The sequence below is a fragment of the Argiope bruennichi genome, chromosome 11, assembly GCF_947563725.1.
Source record: "Argiope bruennichi chromosome 11, qqArgBrue1.1, whole genome shotgun sequence".
NCBI lineage: Eukaryota > Metazoa > Arthropoda > Arachnida > Araneae > Araneidae > Argiope > Argiope bruennichi.
Window position 1 is genome coordinate 44,487,624 of NC_079161.1, and position 14,293 is coordinate 44,501,916.

Below are 14,293 nucleotides of genomic sequence, written 5' to 3' on the forward strand. Positions count from 1 at the left end.
AATTTCATTATTACTGCATTATCTTCATGCTCACCTAGCATATGTACTACGCTCCTCAAACATTTATTGAAAATTCTATCATTAGCAAAAAACTTTGCAAAAACAGTAGAATAGTTTCTTCAATTGCATTACCACTGCATTTTCATGTTCAAGTAGTATATTTTCTTCAATACACTCCTCAAATAAGTGCATTGTTTCAAGTTCTAGGGCTTTTGAAGAATCTATTAGATATATTTGATGTTATACAGGAAATAGTCGTGACAATTGCAAAATGGCGCACTAACCAATAATGATTTGGAGCAATTCGCTATTCCTACATTTAATGACAGCTATACCTATTTACTTGGTTATTTTTTCACTTATAATTATTTGGATTATTACCAGCATTATTTTTATATAAGGTGCATTTTTTTCTATTGATGGAGTTTATTAGTTCAAGTTTGCTTATTTAATATTTTTAACTTGGCATAACAAGTACAATTTTCAGGTTTCAACATATTCTATTTTACACTATGTACTAGACCCCCTGGGGGGGGGCACCTCGAAATGAGGATAATATGCTTCCGGCATGGTGATTGGATCTCGCCACCCTGGAGGGTACACAAATAGGTGGGGGATCTGGCGCCTCCCATCGATGACGGGCGTACTTCCTTCGAGGAGGGTTGTACCGTGTCCAGTGATGGCCTTAGGACTCAACCATAGTTTCCGCCAGTGTTACTGTTGCGGCGGTCCGGTCATTCAGCCTGATGGTTTAAATCCGTGTGCCTTCGTGGCGGGTAGAAGAGTCAGTTGGTTGACTTACACTATGAACGAATTTTAATTTTTTCCCGAATTATTCTACAATTTATAGACAGTGAAAATTTTGCGGGAGTGTAACTTGAGAGACCGTGAAGGGAGGAGTTTTTTCGCATTTCTGATTATAGTTTAAAGAAAAAAGGAAAATTAATGCAGAACAACTAATTCTTACTAACTTTTTATATTTTTTTTAAGATATAGATTCCCCAAGGAAATCTTTTTTAACTTTATTTTCAATCAACTTGAGAAAAAAACGCCATTTTAGTGAGTAAAGTTAACATTTAAAAAAAATCTTAAAATAGGAAAGATTATCCCATTAATAATTAGTAGTTTGCAGTAATCCTATTAGCGTGGAAAGATAATTAACGAAGATAGTAAAGAACATTTTTACAGGATTCGAATTTCCTGATGAAAATAACTAATTATTTTTAATACGTTTCAAGAAAATTTCTCACCGAGGAATTACGATTTTTAGAATTTTAATTGCATATAATGAATAATTGAAAAACATACTTGTAATTAAAGGGAATAAAGATCAATGAGTTTTTTTAAATAAATTTACAAGCTTTATTTAAATAAATTAATAACTACATTTTTTTCCCACTCTAAAATTGCCGTTCCTGCGTTTTTTAATCTGCAGAACTATTTAATATTTTGCTTTCACTATAACGTATTTTCATATTTTTCGAATATTACAAGCTTTTCAATGGAATAGTGACAACTTTTTGGTGTTCTTAGAAATTTTTAATAAGATGATATTACAGAGCGTTTCTTGTATAATAGCAACTAATGTAGTGGGCTTTAAAAAATCAAGAACAAGTCCATTCTGAAGGGAATAAAAATAGGTTATTTTTTTGCGAATTTGACTACACAAAAGATATCTAGTTTTGGGCATACTCCAAGGAATTTCTTAGAATGAAGTGTCATAATTTTTATAAAAAAGCCCACGCTGTAGAAAAAGTTTCATTTTTAAAATGCGATTTACAGTTACTCTTTTTATGTTTGTTATATTTCAACACATATCTTTCTTGCTTCAAAAAAAAAACATGAAAGAACCTAGCATAATTCTATTTTTTTATTTTCTCATATTCAAAATGCTGAAAGTTAAAGTATTGTAATCTTTAAAGAAACCTATCTCTAGATTTTGATGACTCTTTTCCTTAAAGCTCTATTTTTATGAAATTTTATTTAATAAGATATTTAATGTTCGCTTTGAAAATATTAAAAAGCTCGACTCTCCGCTTTGAAAATATTAAAAAGCTCAAATAAAACATTTTAAAGAATATTAGAATTGTTATACTGCATTTATCTTAATCATTGATTTACCAGCACATTAAAAAATACCGTTCGAAAATATAAAAATAGATCTATTTTTATAAAAATTATGCAATAGATATTCAAAATAGTTTTGAAACAAGGGATAATCTTGAAAATTCATATAATACATTCAATAGATATGTTTATGGGTTTTAAAATGGTGTAACTAAATGATATTATTTTCAAAAAACGAAACATTATCATTTAGATTTATAACATTTAGGATATTAAAATACAAAAAAGTTACTACAATTCAGGGAATATTTTCATGCATGATATTTTTAATGTAAAAACTAATTTGGTATAAATTGGTGTAATTCACATAATCCTTTTATAATAACATGCTTAATTGATACTTAATTGATTGCTATTAAACTGTAATCGCAATCGTAATATTTTGAAAATGAAGTATATAGCTATTTTATTATCCAGTTCTTTCGCGTGCCGTGAAAGATTTGAAATAGAAATTTCAAAAAATAATTGTAAAATAGATTTGGGTTTTACTCAATAGTGATTCAAAATATTATTCAAAATTATCTGAGTAAAATTTCAGGAATTGCTAAAAAAGGAAAGGAATTACTAAAATGGAGGTAAAACTGTGTAAAAAAGATTTAGTTTTGTATGAAAAAAAGAAAATTTTAAATTCAAGATAAAATTGAAACCCTTTTAATCAAATAATTTACTCAGTAATCGCAACAGAAAACGGCAAAATTTCAAATGATTTCAAATTAATTAAATATATAGTTAAATTTTGCAATTTGAAAAGTAAACGATATTCTTTCTCTTGTTCTAAATAAGACGTTATTAAAAATATAAGGACAGAAAATAAAAGAATCGAGGATTAAATTTTTGCTACTACAAAATATGTTTTATCAATGAAAAACTATCTCAGGGAGTAATTCAATAAAAAAAATTCTGATTCAATAAAATGTTTGATGTATTACAATAAGAAAGCAAGCCTGAAGCTAAAAGAGATGAAATATATTTTTACACACGCAATTATTTCATTTGACAAGCCAAATGTTTTTGAAAATAAAGGATTTATATTTTTTGCAACGTTCTTTGCTTCTAAAATTATTTCAGTAGTAAAAAAAAAAAAAAAATGTCAAAATTCTTGATAAAGCTCGCTGAAAATAGAAACATACTAGTTGTGGAAAAAGAAAATTGTCTAATTTTCATACCTTGATCAACAATAGGGGGAAAAAAATCCAAGAAGAAACATTTGTAACAATAATGTAAAAACTATTATAACTTTGCTATAAAATATATTTGGGAATATCTTTCAATTAAATTCGATAAAAATATTGGGATTGATTGGGAAAATCTTAATTTAAACTCGATAAAAATATAGACTTCTAAATTCGTCTAATATAAAAAATAAGTTTTTATATTTTAAAAACGAGTAAAAATGTTTTTCCTTTGTTATAATAACTACAGAAAAAAATTTCATTCTTGTTAATTTTAATTAATAAAGATTTTATTTGAAATTAAAAAAAAAGAAGGCTCTGAATTACAAAACTTTCACGTTCAAAGTATATCTGTCTACTACAATACGCAATCCATAGGACAGCTAAATAATTTTTTTCCTTATTTTTAGCAAAGATAAACACTAGAAATTTTTTAGAGATAATTTATTGGATTTAATGTTTTTTTAACAATCAGCATTTTTCATAAATCATGACAATATAAAATTTTATTAAAACTTACAAACTTGTATCAATGGAAATATGAATTAAAGTTTATAAATCATTTTTCACTCTTTATGGACAGTTTTGAAGCTTTAAAACAATTTGTAATGATTTAAAATTCTTATTAATTTCTGATATATTATCAAAATCATTATATATTTGTTTTCAACATAATATAAATAGCAAAATAAAATCAGAATAAAACTTCCAAAGCTATATTTTGAGATGATTTCACTAATATGTTTAAATATTGCATATTTTCTTGGATAAATATAACAGCATGAAATGTTTAATTAGCTTATGCAAATAATTGTTACATAATAAAATAATAACAATCTAGCGTAATCTGTTGTGAAAAGTTTTATTTGTTTTATCCACAATGGGCTGTTAAAATGAAAATGTAGCTTATAACTTGCTTAGAATGTAAGACATAAGTTATTTTATTCAAAAAAAAAAATAATAAGGGAGATACAATTGATATTCAGAAATACGAATTCATGAGATTTTTTTTTTATTTAAAAATGCAATCAGCTTACGAAGCAGACTTTAAAAGGTGGGATGCTTCAGCCTGGTGTTTTATGGAAGACAAAATTAAAGAAAAAGAAAACCGAGATATTGCAGTTTTAGGAACACAAGTTTTATTCGACAAATACCTAAATTTTTCTGCGAAAGAAATAACCAAACGATAAATTTTTCCAAGGCAAGAAAAGTTACAGCAAAGAACAGCAATTTGAATCCGGTTTAATTCCATGCATTTCTTTGCAACTTTACTTTTTCCAAGCCTTCATTTATGCAGACGAAGCAAAAATTGATTGTTCAAAAGAAGTATTCATGTTAGTTTTTTTCTGCTTATTATTTTGAAACCTGGTTTTATTTCAAATTCTTTATCTTTGTCTCGCATATTCTTCATCTGAAAGGAACCTGAATTCTAAATAAAATTTCTACATCTAGTTTTATGCATTATATTATATGTCGTAATTATTTTTAACTGAATGAAAAATGAAGCATTTGAATAAGCATGAAAAATTGATATTCTTTTCCAGAATTTGTACAGAAAGATTGTGTTTTCTTATGTTGCTTATTTTTCTCATTTAATGCTTTCAATAAGAAAATTTTCATCTGTCTTTGCACTATTCAGACGGATATGTCGAAAATATTCAATGATAAAGCAACAAAATAAGAAATTGCAAAATTCCAAAGCGTTTGGAATTCCAAAAGAGGAATTCCAAACGCTTTATTCAAATAGATTGTATACTTACTTATATGTTATTATTTTTTGTTTATTTAATCAAGACTCGACAAAATGACTTTTGTAGTCTTATTGTTACAGAAGTTAAACTTTTTGAATATAATTGCAGCTTCTTTTTATTAATTTTTCTCGCTTCTAATAGTTATTTTCTTAATATTTGGCAAATCTTGGAAGACAACAAGTAATGGAATTGTCTGTAAAATCCACAGCTTGTGCATTCTAAAATTAAATTAGATACATATATTTGTTTAACTCGCAAACAAAAGCTGGAAATGATTACAGAACAAAAACGATTAATCGATGCTGTAGCAAAATAACGTAAAGAGCAGAAAAAAGAATAGATTTATAGACAAGAGTAATAAACGAACGAGGCGAAATATTTTTAAAAAAAATCTGGAAATAAAACAGCTGTAAACCATGTAACAAATATAGAAATGTGCTTAAAAAATACATACACAATAATATCTTTTGGACTAATAATAAAATAGAACATGCACCCGTTTGTTTTCGTTTTACAAATCAATATTAGTGTACAAAAAGGGGAATAATGAGCAGGAGAGTAAAGTTTGAATAAGTTAACATCATTTCAAAATTCAAAAACATTGCTTTTTTAATGACTAATCGAAATTATTACGTATTTTTTTCAGAATTATTGAAACTGTTCAAAGAATTTTGAAGAATATTTTAGAAATATTTTTTGTATAATTTTCAAATATTGTTGTTACGCCTTTTTTTTTAGAATCTGAGGAATTTTTAAATATTGTTGTTACATTTTTTTTTAGTATTTGAGGAATTTTCAAATATTCTTGTTACGCCTTTTTTTCAGAATTATGAAAATTGTTTTAAGAATTTTAAGAATATTTTAGAATTATATCTTATATAATTTTCGAATATACGTTAAATTTCTAAAGGAACATTCAAACCATATTTATTATTTCCTCAAATATTCCATTGCTTCAAGTTTCGTCAAATTTTTAAAGAAAAAGTATGAACTCAATTTATTATCTCCATTTATTTTACAGGGTTAAAAAAACTTAGAGCTGCAATATTACAAAAGATTGCGTGCGATTTTAAAATAGATTATCTGGTGACTTAAATCTTTAATGATACACTGATGTCAAGGTACTTGAAGCAATTTTGTTCGCATGTACCACAAACAAAATAGGAGCTAAGCTATTATATAACTTGGGTTTAAAGGCCACTAAAATTTGATGCTTAAAAATTACATTGTGGGGAGAATAAAAAATATCTAGTTATGCATTAGAGATTTCATTTAAACTAATTGCTAAAAATATTCCTGGACTGCAAACTAGTTGACAAAGTTGTGCAGCGCAAATAAAATATAGTAATAATACAGTAAATGTTAGAAAAAAAAAGATTTTAATATATATAGATTCAATATATATACAGCCATAAAACATAGTAAATAATGGAAAATATTTAGCAGTAAAATGAATCAGTTAAGAATTAATTTAATAAAATTTCATGTACTATTTTAGACAATAACAACAACAACAAAAAATCCTCTCGGTGAGTGGAAACCAAAGGCAGATTCGTTTTCATTTAATATTTCGAAATTCCTTTCAATTCTTAGATATAAAAAAATGGAAATATTAAATTTTGTAGAAATCATAGATAATGAATTTATTACTATAGCACAGTTTAAAAAATTATTACATTATAAATAATATTAAAATTACAAATATTATATAATAGTATATAATATATATATAAGTTTAAGTTTGTTTCAAATATAATATAATTTTCAAAATTATTACATTATAAATAATATTAAAATTAAAAATATTATATAATAGTATATAATAGTATATAATATATATATAAGTTTAAGTTTGTTTCAAATATAATATAATAAATATAATATTATATTTCAAATATAAATATAAATATAAGTTTGTTTCAAAATTTATATTATGAAAAAGGTTTGAAGTATTTAAGCAAATCCGAAGGTTTGTACCAGATGAAACAAGAAAGAGAAGCTTACTTCTGTGTTTTAATATATTTGAAGAAATTAACTATCGTTTGCAATTCATCTTCTTTTAATTAAATGCAGTGAATGTTATTTTATGATGGAAGATACGGAATTACCTTTTGGCTTTTTAATTAAATTGTAGAAAAAAATCGTTTGCTTTCTTAATTAATGTTGGTGTTAAGATCTTGTATTTTGCTGTTTTGAATATTTTAATTATTTCAGTAAACAAAGAAGTTTTATCTTAAAAATCATCAGTTTTGTTTAAAGAAAACAATCTACTTTGGTAATTTTATATTAACTGCGAATTTAATAGTATGCCGTTGACGAAAATATTCAATTGACTAGTATGCTATCTCAGGCGATTAATCGCTGCTACACATTTTGTACAAATACGCATAGCTGTGTAAAAGCTATAACGGTTAACTTTTTTTAATATGTTATGCTCTCTGTAACAAAACAAACATCAAACCGACAGACCGCAAAATTGATAAAAGATTCAGAATAAAGAATACATTTAAATAAAAAAACTTATGTATATTGCACAAAATATGCAGAATTATATGAAAAAGTATCCTTATATAATAAATATCGCATAATGTAAAAGCAAAATGTGAGCAGCAATCTATTTTACGTTTTTCAGGATAATTGATATCCAAGTAATAAATTGGTTGATTTTTATAATTTTCAATTTCATGAAAAGTATTTTCTTTGGATAGCAAATTGTAAACTAAACTTTTCCAAATATCTTCTATACTTATAATAAAGCTCAATGTGTGTGTGTGTTTGTGTGTGTGTGTGTGTTGGCGCTCTACAGGAAAGACCGTTTGACATACAGCTACCAAATTTGGTACATGTATACCTTGGAGGTTGGGAATGTGCACCTGGGGTTTCTTTTTTCGAATTTTTAATTAGAATTTTAATTATTAATTAAAAACTAACTTTCCCGCCAAAAATATCTTCCATTTTCCCCACCGCCAACTTTTCCGCCAAAAAAAACTTCCATTATCCCCAGCGCCAAACGAGAAAGGCTTCAGTTTTTTTTTTCTCCCAACAGTAATGAGGCTAGGGTTAAAATTTTTCGGCGGATTATTTCAATCGGTTCTGTTTATTTTCTTAATGTTTGATGCATTTAAAATGAAACATTGTTAATGAATCAATCTTTCAGATTCATTCTGAAGTACTTTTGAATTAAAATAAAACAGAATAAAGGAAATTAAAAATTTCTAATCCGCATAGCGTTACCCCAACTGGCGTAGAAAAAAATCACGTAGTTGCGTTACGTAACCGGCGAAGAAAATTCACGCATGCGCATTCTGTTCTGATTGTTGCCATGACAACGTTATCAATGGATGATTTAAATAATTTTTGGGTTAGTTGCATGCTTTTGTAAGTAAATTGTATTTAGGTTAGTAATATATTTTTTGTATATGCTTATAGTTTTAAGTACATCGTATTTTTAGTAGTTTTTTTAAAACCTGTTTTCAACCGTTTATTTTAAACGATTCGTTTTATTTTCTTAGTGTTTGATGCATTTAAATTTAAACATTGTTAATGAATTGATCTGCTCATAATGAATCTAAGAAAATTTTGTTGACCAACTCTTGAGATATTACATAAATTTAAAAAGATATTCTTTAGTGCCCATAAAGTTTAAACGCTGAGTGACTCTATTTTCAGTAATCAAATTATAAAAAAATGCTTTGTTTCAGTAAAAAATATTATTATATTAATTGAAGATAAATTCTTTCCACTTTAATTTAAAGCATAAATTCTACGGGTGCTAACAGAAAATGAGAGAGATACATATCAGGCTATGACTGAAGGCCTTTATAATATTATTAATGAATTATATGACTATCATAATTTGAAGATTTAAAATATTTGATGAAGAAGCTATTAAAGTAGGAATTACATAAAATATTTAATTATTGAAATTTCAACTAGCATTAAGATTGGCGAACCGGCTGGTCGCCAAAGGCGGCTAGTATATAATAGTTTTTAAAGAAGTCTACTATACTTAAAAAACACACCTGGCAGATTTCAAATGAATCTCTAACCGTTAACGAGATACGTAATCAGTGATCCGTGAGTGATTTTCTGCTTTTATAAATTTTGTGACGAATGAAATGTGATTTAAGAAAATAATGTTGCTAATTTTAAAAGGAGAAATAGCCATAGAAGTGAATAGGATAGCAGGAGGCATATGGTGCCAAGTTATAATTTTTTTAATAAAGATAAATGTGTCCAAAAGAATTAAAAAGGACTAAACTTCTGGACACTTCCAAATTGGTCATTCTTATCTAATGTTGCCATGTAATATTTCTCCTTTTTTTATTTTTGTTTAATTAATTTTATTCTAGCTTTTAATATTTACTCCATTTACATTTAAACAACTTCAAACTATGTAAATGAAAGGAAAGTAGAAGTTTTATTCCATTTTTTTTCAAAGTCGGAGGCATAAATTATGTTTTAGAAACAGTTAAAATTACGGCTTGAAAATGAACACTTATTTTCGGTTAGCTGCTATGTTGTTATCAATTTGGAGGCAACTGGCATCTATATATTGGTTTGGCGATCATTGACTTTTCATTGAAACTAATGTTAATATGCTAAGGGCCTGAAGGAAAAATTTGGCTTTCATGTCATCTGAATTAAATATATCAATAAAATAGATATATACAACATCTGTCTCTAATATTTTATCTTAGCTTTATGCTAATATGGAATCTATGCTAGAGAGCCAAAATCTGGTTTCAATATTCGGCTACAATCTAAACAACTTGGTCGTCATTACTTGGCGATAATTAGAGTTTTGTGGCATATTACCAATATTTTAGTTTGGCGATAACTGGTTCTTTGTTAAAGGAAAAGTACTTTTCTTTTCCTCTATATATACATTTAAGGATATTTATGTATTAACTGCACTCTATTGGCGAAATTTTGCTTAAACTCATGTCATTGCCAACATAATCAATAGAGCAATATGTAATTTTTGGCGAATTTTGAGATTATTTGCTAAGTGAAATAAATATACACATTTGGCGATTAATCGCTGCCATGAGGTTAATACATAGATATCCATTCTATACTTTTTTTTATTAAATCGGGGAATCGGGAAACATACTTCTTTATTTCGTGTTTTTACTAAATGCATTTCTGAACATCGGGTTGTAGGTGTTGATGACAAATGTAAAAAATAAAATAAAATAAAATAAATGTGTATTGATAAGCAGTATTATTTAAAATTTGAGGGACCAATGCGTGCTTTATCAAGTATTTGTGAGTTTTGATTGGGTTAATTACTGGAAGAGTTTCATCGAAGAAATATAGATACGCCGCAATTTTCGTCAATCTTTAGGTCGTCCAACTTATCTCCATATGTAGGAGCTAAATACAAATTTTATTTCAGATGCCCTAAGATTCTTTAAGTTGAAAGAAAAAAGAAAATCTCTTTTCATGATAACTTACCTAGCTAGGTAAGTTTGATAAAGCATTAGGAGTTTAGTTTAGTTATATTAATACCCGGTTGCAAAGCAACACTAGGGCAATTTTGTAACGGACCTCTTAATATTGAACCGCGGCCAGATGATGAGAACGACACCTGAACTAGCAATCCCCTCTTTACACTACATCACACCAGTTGGAGGACGTTTGGCCCTGATGGGTTTAACGTGCAACGGACCCTCCTTACTCGACGTTTCATCGGTGGAACCGGCTCTCGAACCTGAAACCCTACAGCTCACCAGCTGAGACCTTACCATCAAGCTACCACGGCTCTTAAAGTATTAGTAATAAGTAGTTCCGCCAATAATAACCGATTCAAAGTGCATCTCGGATTTTGAGTACCATGCGTTTCCAAAAGTAATTGCTTCAATGAATCAAATTTTGAAAGTTTTATTATAAGAAATTTAGCATAAATAAATGGTAAAGTTTAATATTATGCTTATTGAAAGTTATTATTAATTTATTAGATAATACCTCTTTCCTCACCCTCTTTCGTTTTAAATAAAAAAAAAGTTATACCATTAAGACTTTTGAAATAAGCAGACTTACTAAAAGTAATTAACCTGAAAATTTCCATTCCTATTTTTGATAACATTCTATGTCTGTCCATGTTTAGAGAGACCAATTTGACTTTTATGACCATGTATAGAGAGACCAATTTGACTTTTATGACCATGTATAGAGAGACAAATTTGACTGTTATGACTATGTATAGAGAGACAAATTTGAGATAAGACTACGGTAGTTCGATCTACATGCTGCCTTCTACTATTCGTAGGCGAGATGTGGATTTTCTAGCAGTGTAGGAATACATCAATAAGAAACTGGATGACCTTGACAAGTCATATTGTATATGTCATATAGAAACCAAATTGATAAATCCGTACATTTTGGTAAATAAGGCTAATTAAATAAAAGCATGCTCATTATGTTCAAATGCCATTAAGATATGTTAAGAATCATATCTTACCATATCAACAATATAATGCCTGAATTAAATTAGCATATTACTTACCATAAAAATGTCAGCTCTAATGATAAGTTCATATATAGCAGTTGGATCTTTGCTAATCTGTTTATTTATAAGCATGAAAATATGATAATTTCTAAATAGAACAAGATAAATAATTAAAATTTAGTTATGTTGACAAAAAAATTCTAACTATGCATTATATTTTGGATTCATTTGATCAAAAGATAAAGGATCAAAATCCAAACTTGTTTCTCTTCCCTACAAAACTAAGCACAAGACGCTTCATGTATGAGAAAGCCAATGGAAAACAAGCTGGACATTCGAGGAAAAATGCTCCATTGACAAAAGTGTTAAAGAAAGTAAGATGCATCATTTTTTCCGTCATTTATTCACAAATGTATATCAAAATATTACAACATTCTATAGTAACTCAATCAGACCTTAGAGTGAGTAACAAAAAATTAATAAAAGACAAACAAAAAATCATTTGAGTCAAAAATATCATGACATTTAAAAAGACTTTCAATAAAAATTTAAATAAACTGTTTCTGCTATTTGTACCAAAAGAATATCAAATATTTCACTTATTTCTTTTATCAGAATATATATTCTCTCATGAATAGAAAAAAACTCTAACGAAGCGTTTCAGAATTGGCGATCAGTTAAGATATATATTCCTACTCACAAGATATGAAAAGAAATACGTTAATATAATTAAGTAAAGTATAATTTGTAGTTCAGATTTAATTAGTAATGATTAATTAAATCGTAGATACTTTTCACTTCGTTACTTTATCTGATAAAATGCTTTTGCTTCACTAAAAGTTCGCTTTTCATTAGATTCGTATTAATTTACACAGAGCAATTAGAAGGAACCCCTAGCGATCCTTATTAACGGGGATTTCCGCAGCATTCGTATATTTGATCGGAATATTTAGGAGTGAATTGGAAGCGTTTCATCAATTTATGAAAGTGCTCGTGAAAAATTAATATCTTTAGCGAGTGTTTAAAATTCGAAGAGAGCTAAATACTATGTTGCGCTAATGAATTATTGGAAATTAAACTTCTAATTTTATGAAATATATCATTTTTTCTAGACAATATATTATAACTAATTAAAATATAATATTTGTTTTCTATTCTTACGAATATATTCGAATGATACGAATTATAGATGGTGGAAGTACGAGGACTTTCTAAAAGGTATCTTTGGCCAGGAAAAATATATTATCTACGTGACCCTAATTCTCTTCAAATTAGGCCCCTTGTGCCTTCACATACTAAACCCATCGATCCTTCCACTGCCGAAAACAATTCTGGAAGGCTTCTTTTAGAATGGTGTTCATCTCCGTTGTTGCATTCTGCATTATATCCTCTATTCTCTCAAAACGGGATCCTTTCAACAGCATCTTCATTTTCTGAACAAAAAGAAGTTGCAAGGAGCCATATCTGGAGAGTAGGGAAGTTGGAAGATGATTGGAATTCCATGTTATGGGAAGGAAGTCTAGATTCAGTGAGACGAATAAGCCTGAACATTGTCATGATGTAATTGACGGTTTTTCGTCGTCCAGAGGTCAGGTCTTTTGCGACGAAGCGCATCTCTTGCTGTTGAACTTGTTGATAGTACTCCTTTGTAACTGTCTGTCCTTAGGGAGCGTATTCTTGATAGTCTCCACCGATGTGCGGCCATTTTTGAATCAGTTAAACGACTCCTTCACTTATGTTACGCCATATAGCATCGTCTCCAAACTCTTGCTAAATCCTACGATTTTTTTTTTCGCTTTGAGAAAATCACTAAGCTTTTGAGAAAATTTAATGCAGTATCATTGCTCAACTCGTTCAGCCATCTTGAGAGAAATCAAAGTCTGACAAGCACTTATGACAGTATCTTACTCAGCGGCTAGGAGGCAGCGACAAACACACATAAACATGGAGGGGAAAAAAACTCAAGAAAACGCATTATGTTGTCTTCTTCTACTGTGCCCATTGACGACGCTCTAGCATCATTACCGTATGCAGGAAAATTCAAGTTCATCTGTTTTTAAAATAGCTCTCGTATTGCAATCTTCAAAGGATTCACCCCAGACATTTTGTAGAAACTCCAATTTCAGATATTAGTAAGTGAAATAAATTTATTTTTATAATTATGTTTGTCCATCTCTAAACAGCAATGCTCAAAAACGCTTTGAGCTAGATGGATCAAATTTTAAGTGAAAACTTTATACTAAATTTAGAGCTTTCTATTCACTTTTGAAAGAAAACCCATTCAAAAATTATTTGTGCGTGTCACATGTTAAAACGGCAGATACAAAATTTTAAAAGTTATATGAATAAAATTTAATGCATAGTTTAGAATTGTATATTTGTTTCATACTTTAAACCAAATTTACCAAAGGACTGACTGTCTATTTGTCTGTATGTTCGAGTAGCTTTAAAGTCGACATATACTCACAAAAATATATGTAAATTTAACTCTGGAAAGCAACACCTCAGGTAAACGAAATTACATATATGATTTTATTATTACAAGTGCTGATCAGTTTAAAATTTTTTTCAGTCTGTTGAAAATACGCCTATTTAAATATACGTATACTCTATACCTTATACTTGTTGTGAATTTCAAAACTCTCAAAGGTGACTAGAGAATGAGATAGGAAGGGGGAAATGCTCTATCTCGACCGATTTTCATCCAATTTTGAGGGTAATAAAAGCTTAAACATTGGATCCTATTCGAAGTACACACTTTCTAGCACTTCACGGCCATCTTGATTCTA